An 8,211-nucleotide genomic window follows, 5' to 3' on the forward strand; every position below is an offset into this window, starting at 1 on the left:
GGATTTGGCTGGCAGCCTAAGGGGTGGTTTAACTTAGCAGATGCTGGGCTCCCTTGGCAGAGCAGAAGTGAAAAGCCCTGCAGATGCCTCTTCCCAACCGCAGATCTGCCCTGGCTTCTGAGTGAGGGCTCATGCTTTGCCAGCACACTGGAACCCCTGCACCCCTCCACCTGCTTGCTTGTTTATCCTCAGGCTGCCAGCTTAACAGCATGGTTTGTTTATTTATTTTATTGGTGTTTCTTTCTTTTCTCCCCCATCTACCCCTCTCTCTTTTCCCTTTTGTCTTCTTTTTTTTTTTTTTTTTTATGAGTTCCACCGCACTTCTTGGTAAAGCACTTTAATCCATTTTAATGCCCCAGTTCTGCTCCTCAGTGACAGCCTGGTGGTTAGTCTAATGCGTCCCGCTCACCTCGGGGTTACTAATGAGGTCATGGCAAAGGCAATCTCCAAACTGAATAATTCACTAATCAGATGCTGCAGACTCCACTGGTAAAATTTATTTCTGACACCTAAACAGCAAATGGCTTTGTGGACACACACACACACGTGCACACATGTCCACACGCATGGCGCTTCTCTTTTTCTTTCTTCAGAGCTATTTTTGGTGAACTGGTGTTGTGCCATTTATTTAATGATGGGTCTCACCACAAGGAAGACTGTCTCATCCCAAGCTAAAGGCGAGGAGGAACTGGTGTGATGGAAAGGTGCATTGGGCATCTCCATGGGATATCTGACTGAGTGTGGCAGGACAAAGATTTGAGAACAAAGGCACTCTCGTGCCATGTACAGAGACTATCTGTTGCCAGTTTTCTCCTGGCCTTAGCTTTGAGGGAACTGCCTGTCCAACCACTGGGAGGGATTCACTGTTGATTCAGGCATAGGGAGATAAAGAGTCTTGGGACTAAGGACTAGTTAGTCTTTTATATCTTTATAGCTGGAAAATAGAAAAAACATCCATGGAATTGAAGCCTCCCACCTGTGGCGGGTTTGGTGCTGGCATTGCAAATCCCTATTCCCTCTAGGACCAGCCTCCCAGATCTCCTCTCACCTCTGCCACTTTGTATTATCCAAATAACACTGCCTGAGTTCCCTCTTATCCCTTTTTTGTATTGAAAGCAATCTCCGTCACTTTTTTGTGCCCCCCCCCAAGCATCTCCAGGAGAGGAAATAGTAATAATCCAATTAATTAGAATTGCTAAGAATAAAAGTCATAGAGAGTCATTAATAATAATTAACACTCCATATTCCTGGAGGAGGCAGCAGTCTGAAAAATTTTGCTTGTCCACTGCTAAGCCAGAAAAGAAGTGGCTGGTGTTGTTACATGCCTGGTGGGTCCCCAGCCTGGGGTGCATGTTGACAAAACCTCCCCCTATTCCTTGGACCTGAACCGACACTGCCTTGGCAGACAGCCAGAGCTTGAAAACCCTGGAAGGCTCCATTGGTACTACTCAGATCTGTCCACTAACACAGAGGGGCTGTGTTTCCTTTGGAATTGCCAGTCTTTCTCCTGATGGTTCTTCTGCAAGAGAGGGAAGGAAGGTCTGGAGCTGTTTGGGTAGCAAATGACTCTGTGGATGGGAAGTGCAAGGGCTGGAGGTGGCTCAGCCATCCTCAGGAGGATCTCACCAGGCACAGGAGTGTTGTGACACCTCTTCCAGATGGATTTGGGCTGTGCTGGGACAAAGAGAGGGCACCAAGCTCTTTCAGAGAAGAGCAGCTCCACATCAAAAGTATAAGCTGAGCTGCTCTGAAAAAGGGTGATGAGGACACAGTGATGAACCTGGACACATGGAGGGGCCCTTCCAGGAGTCTGGATGAAGAAGGAGTAACTGCTGGACCTGGCTGCAACATTGTGGAAAGCTTTGTCCCAGCCAAAATGTTTCTTGGAAACAAGCTGGTTTCCACAGCCAGGAAAGGTGAGAGGACACAAGGGAGAGGGTCTGCAGATGGAGCATCAGGGATATGGAATGCTGAAGTGTCCAGGAGAGAAAATAATTTAGGCAGAGAGAGCGTTTGAAGCTCTGCTCCCCAGCCCCGAGCCATGCCCTGCACACCGTCCAACCCTCATCTCTCAGCGCCTGAAGGTTTGGTTTTCTTCGGAAAAGAAACAAACAACAAAATCTGAGAGTGGTGCTGAAATTGGCTCTCTCGTCCTGTGGCCAGCTCTGGTAATTACTCAGCTAAGTGCTGGGCTGTGACAGGGCTGTACAAATGAGCTGTATGGCTTGGCACTCCACAGCTGCCCTGGGGATCCGGAGGATGATGTTAACCGCAAAGCCCATGAACATCAGCTGCAGAGGAAAGGTGGGTCAGTGGGCATCCCAGTCCCATAGCCTGGTGTTGAAATTCCGTGTGCAAGCTTTTTGGATGACCCATCGCCAGTGAGAGATGCTGCCTTGACAGGCTGAACAGTGGTGAGTGCCATGCTGGCTGCACAGGGGATTCAGGGGTCCAAAGGGAAGTGTGATTCTCCTTCCAATTTGCAGACTTAAGAGAAGGAAGAGCAGATCCTGACAGAGCCAGAGCAGCTGCAGCTGGTGGGGTTCCCACCCCAAACACTCACAGCCCCAGCCGGGAAAGAGCTGCTGGGTGGTCACGGAGCTCCCACCCCTCTGCCTCGCAGGAAGGGTCGAGCAGGAGCGAATGAGCTCATCCTCGCCAGAAGTCACCCTTTGATGTCCGGGAGTTCCCCTGGGGTGCAGATCACATATGGCCCAAACACGGAGCAAACCCTAAAATGCAACATGAGCAGGGAGGGAAATTCCCTTGCTGTTTCCTTTTGGTAACGCTCTCTTGCTGACCTCTTTGTGCAGTGGTGTTTCAGCAATGTCTCATTTTATGGCCAGGATGAGGAAGCAGTAAATCCAGGTTCCAGGCGAGTGGCTAACACAGCGTGGAGCCAAAGTGGCCTGGTGATGAAATGTCTCAGCACAAGCAGTGACCTGACAAGGTGCCATCTTTTCTGGAAAAGGGTCCGCAGTAAGACAGAGTAAGTTCCAGTCTGGCTCTGGGCTGAAGGGAAACATGTGAGGGACAACAGCAAGAGCAAAATGACACAAGTACCACAAACACAACAAGGTGGTGAAAGGAAAACCTCAAGCCCCGGAGAATCCGGGAGAAACAACCCTCACCAACTGGAGCAGGATAGCAGGGGCCAAGAGAGCCTCCTCTGAGTGCCAGGCACTGCCAGGCTCCCCGCCCCACTGCTGAGCAAGATTATGTGATAAATGATTGCATTAGTCCGGACAGCTTCTCATTTTCCTCCAATCTGGCCTGTCTGCCCTCTTAGCACGGGGCTCCTGATAGCATTTCTCCCTTCACTGACTTCATTTTTCCTGTTAGGTTGTCAAGCTGTCACGGGGAAGAAAGGAGAGGCATGGACAAGGCTGTTACTGTCTGTGCTCTGAGAACGTTCTGTGCCTCTGCTGTCCCTGCCCTCCATGGTCCATCCTGGGTAGGTGCCTTCCCACCACCTGCTCATCTTCCTCGGAACCCCCCCTTGGCATTGCAGCTATCCACACTTCAGCTCAGAAGACAATGTCTCCCTCTATCCCTGACCATGCCAAGGATGCAGCATGGTTTTGTAGAAATTAAGGCTAGAAGAGGTTTTGCGGGCACTCTCTGATTGAAGACATTGTACACTGATCACAGTTTTGGGGGTAAAGGCTCATGGTTGCTGTGTTGGGGTGCACAGATGAAGCTTAAGAGCCTTTCCAAATGAAGCAGATGCTTCTGTCCTGGTTGATTGTTGGTGGAGGGAACCAAACTGACAGTGGGAACCAAGCCAAGCTTGCTCTGGTACAGCTCTCTTCTTTTCTGTACAGCCTGCCTGACGTTTCTGCTGTGAGGACAAAATGGGGAGGTTGGGGGAAAATTAGTTTTCATCAGACTCTGCTGTGTAATGTTCAGCATGGTGTCCAGGCAGCCATCCCACCTGGCACTGAGCAGCCCTGTGGAGGGGAGATGGTGGCTCCAACAAGGCTGTAGCTCCAGGGTCCTCTGATCCAGACCAGAGACACAGCTGGGGGGAAATAGCCCCATCACCTGTCATATCTCCAGTTCTTCCTAAGGCTTAGGGGGATGCCGGAGGAGGATGTGAGTGAGCTTGAGGCTTGACTTCATTTGGGGGAGAGACACACAGCCGGAGCTGAGCGCTTGGGTCTCTCCTGGTCCCTTCTAAAAAGCTAGTGGTCCAGACAATACCCTGATCCCACACATGGAGGTTTTGAAAAATCCAGGTTTTGAACTTGGTTTCCAAAGAGAACATTGTGCCTCTACAGCAGCATTGTCAGTCAATACATGCTAAACACAGGTGTCCTCAAGCCCGAGTATCCCCCAAGTGGAGATCACAACAGCATATGGAATAGTACTCTTCCATCCTAATCCCAACTCTGTGAGAGATGTTCAATAGCTCCCTGTGCTCTAGATCCCCATTTCTCCATTTGCCTAAATGTCACAATACTACTATTTGCACCTTCTGTATATGCTCAACAGAGGAGACGTGCTGTGAAATCCCATAGCTGCAGCCCTCTCACCTGAGCAAGAACAGCACTGGGAGCAGTGGTGCTGGCACCTGCAGCATTTCTAGCACGTTTCTCTTCTTCAAAGCACTTTTCAGGAGCTAGGGAAGCCTAATTATTTCTAGTAAAGAGCACTCCTCATTTACATTTATCAGTGAGGGGTGGGACTTTCACATCTCATTCTCCCCCCCCTCCCCTAGACAGCATGTTGATATGAGGGTTAACAGCCATTTGTAATCATATTAGAGAGGCGGTTTAATTCCAAGGAGGCTCGTTCCCTGGACTCGCTGCCCTCCACTGCATCGCAATGAGCAGATCAAACAGCACCAGTTCCGACTTGGAGATCGATCCAGGACAAGGGGAGTACATCCACGGGCTGGGAGCGTGGTGGAGACCGTGGCCAGCATCCTGCTCCACCAGTGGAAATCTTTGCAAATGTCATTAAGGGAGGGCTGAATTAAGATATCGGGTACCGGGGAGCAAGGGATGGCTGCAGGCAGGGCTGCACAGCCAACTGATGGGGCAGTTGGGTGACCTGGAATGTTATCAATTTGCTGCTGCTCCATGGAAAGTGCTGAGCTCAGTAAGCACAGAGGATTTTGGCCTTTCAACACCAAGGAGAAAGCCACCTATCCCACGTGGGCTGGGATTAGCTGCTGGAGAGGGCTGAGGCAGGGTAACAGTTCCACATGCCCATACTTCAGGATTATTTAGGGTTTAGGAGAGAGACAAGCAATCAGTAAAAAATGCTGGTTTTCTCTTCAAATACCTTTCCTGCACCCCCTCATTAGACAGCCTGTTTAGCTGTTTACCTGCTAGATGGGTCTTTTTATTGAACTTGTCAATATTTGCATTTGTGCCCTTTGAAGTGGGTGAAGCTTGAATAAAGTGGCAGAAATCAGGCAGATCTGCAAAATTTCCACACAGCTCATCTCTCCAGATTCGACAGATAAAATATAATTCAGGAGGAGAAAAATCTTGGCTGGAGCGAGGGGTCAGCTCAGAAGGAAGATACAGAGACATGGAAGATGTCTGGGAGATAAATTGCCAGACGTGGGCTTCCTGAGGAGCCAGCGCTTCAGCAAGGCTGTCAGGAGTTGGAGAGGCAGTTGTGGGGTGCCTGGCTTGTGCTACAAAGGGGTGGGACCCTCAAGATGGAGCTTATAAACCCTGATGCAATTACAAGAAGGTGCAACTGCAAAACCCCCCAGCTCTTCCAAAACAAATTTCTGTCCCTTAGCTGTCACCATCGCCTTGCCCCAGCCACACTGTTCCCTATGTTGCCCTTCTGGGGACTGCTTTTGGGATTTGGCTGGGTTTGGTGGCAGCAGAAAACACCAGGCTGGTGGCTGGGGAGGTTGGGGCACCACAAAGGGGTCCCCAGTTGCCTGCTGAGGGTCCCTGCTCCAGCATCTGCTGGGAGGGGAGAGGACTCCTCTGCAGAGACAAGATCTCGTAGTTGCTGGTGTACAGTTATTTTCAGATAATTAATCTCTCAGAAGAAGGAGATATCAGTCACTGCAGACACTGAAGAGGTATCAGACTGATGTTCACTGGCGGCAATTGCTGCTACCCTGATGCTGCCACTCCCCACACCAAACAGTCTCTTCTGTCTCTCTGGGGCCAATGTAGCAGGGCCAGGGCTCGGCTTGGAGCAGGAAATGCTTCCCAGGCTTCTTTGCTACCTCCAGTCAAAGCTGCACTGCTTTTTCATGGGACATTCTCCCTTGTCTTGCTGCAGTTCTGAGGTATGTCCCGCCCAGTCTCTACAGACACATGGCCCTGGATGGGGCCTTGTGGGTTGCAAACACCAGTTCTGCTACTAATGAACTGCATCAGTCCCTGGTTCTTGTCAGCCTCCTCTCTTAATTCTTTCAGGCACAAAATCTCCAGTGCTTTCCTCAGTTTTGTCTCTTTCCCTGGTTGAAGAGAGCCAGGGACAAGGTGGGGGAGGGACCCCAGAATCAGGGTCTATGGTCTGCAGGAGATATGCCAGGCCGGAGGACCCAGAAGATTTAGTAAGAACACAACTAGTTCTCTACAGCAATAATTCCTTCTCCTGAGCTTTCCAGCTGAAGGGCTGTTGATTCCCCTTGTCCATCCATGTTGTCTCTATCCCTCTTTCAATGCTTTCTCCACTCTGGAAACCCACAGGACTCAGCACCACTGAGACCTGCAGTCCCCTGGGCATGTTTGAGCTCCTTGGTGGCTTGCGAGTCCACCCTAAAGGCTTTCAAACCCAAAAACCCCAATTTATTTCCCATCACATGCACCCAGACTCTCTCTGGGACCCCATGCAGTCTGAATTTAAGGAGAGATAAGCCATCATTAATGAAAAATTGCTCCCATTCATTTTCATTTAGTGCTCTGTCCCAAAGGGAATGGCTGATCTGCATTTTGACAGGGACACAGGGCCCAGTGGACCATGTAAGTATCAATTTTCCAGAGTGGGCAGATCATGTGTAATTATAGACCATGCCAGGGTTTATGGCTGTGGAGAATCTCTCTGACTGACACTAAAATGCTTATGAAGTTGTTTTGAGCTTTTTCCAGGAGGAAGAGATCCAGAACGGGTCATTCAACCCTCCCAGCACCTCCTTCTGCCCCTCCTAATATCAGATCACCCCATGCTCAGAGCTAAGCCTTGGGGGAAGAGTAAATAAGCAGTAAAGGACTATAAATGCCAGAAAAACAGTGCAGGACTTTGCCTCCCTTCTCCAAAACAATATGAGAAGAGAAAAAGAGACTGAGCTGTGACTCCCGACAGCTCTAAGAGAAGCCCGTAGCTGTGAGGTTGCTTTGGGCTGAGCCATGACTATCAAGCCCTACATATAAATAGATTATAAAACATCTCCAGGATCCTGGATTGGATGGAGACAGACCCTAGGATCTCCTCTGTTATTTCTGCTATAGTTCCATCCCAATACTTTGCCAGAAGCAACTCAAAAAACAACCAGACAAGTACAGGTTTGCTCCAAGAGATGCAGATCCTCACACTGGTTACTACTGGAAGACTTGACCTTGGGTTCCTTGGTGTAAACTGAGTCAACCTCCACTGGGCCTGGTGCAAGCGGCGTGGAGAAGGTCAGAGCCATCCCCAGGAGCTCAAAGCCAGTCCAGTGCTTTGGCACAGAACCTGGCTAAATGGTCGCACCTTTGGGTGAAGCTCCCTGCTCAAGTCCTCATCTTTCATAAATAGAACTTTTCTGTGAATTATGGGGAATGAGCCACGTGAGACACTAGGCAGTCTCCTGAGAAATTTTCAGACTAAATCTAGGCTCTCCAGTGAGTCAGTAGCAAAATAGGTGAGAAAAAAAAATGCTTTTAGGAGAAAAAGTGAGATGATCTGAGAGAAGAAAAAAAGCCCTCAGAGCAGACATTTAACAGCATGGTCATAAAACAGTGGAATAAAAAAAGAACGTGAAATAACAGGATTGGTGCAATCTTTTCTAATTTCTGAATCACCACCTCTTCTGGGGCCTGTAAGCGTGCACAGAGGGAGTCCAGCCAAGCCCACCTCATCTGAGTGACCAGCCAGGTACATCCACACTGCTCTCTTCTTCTCCAGCCCTCCTCCAAACACCCCCCCAGAGTATCCCACCCATAAATGGTGGGACATCTCCAAGCCCAGGATGTCTCAATGAGGGAACACTGGTAAGTGGAGCAGCTGTGGTTTCAGATGGCCCACTTG

Source organism: Lepidothrix coronata, unplaced genomic scaffold (assembly GCF_001604755.1).
Source record: "Lepidothrix coronata isolate B3197 unplaced genomic scaffold, Lepidothrix_coronata-1.0 Scaffold11, whole genome shotgun sequence".
Classification (NCBI taxonomy): Eukaryota; Metazoa; Chordata; class Aves; order Passeriformes; family Pipridae; genus Lepidothrix; species Lepidothrix coronata.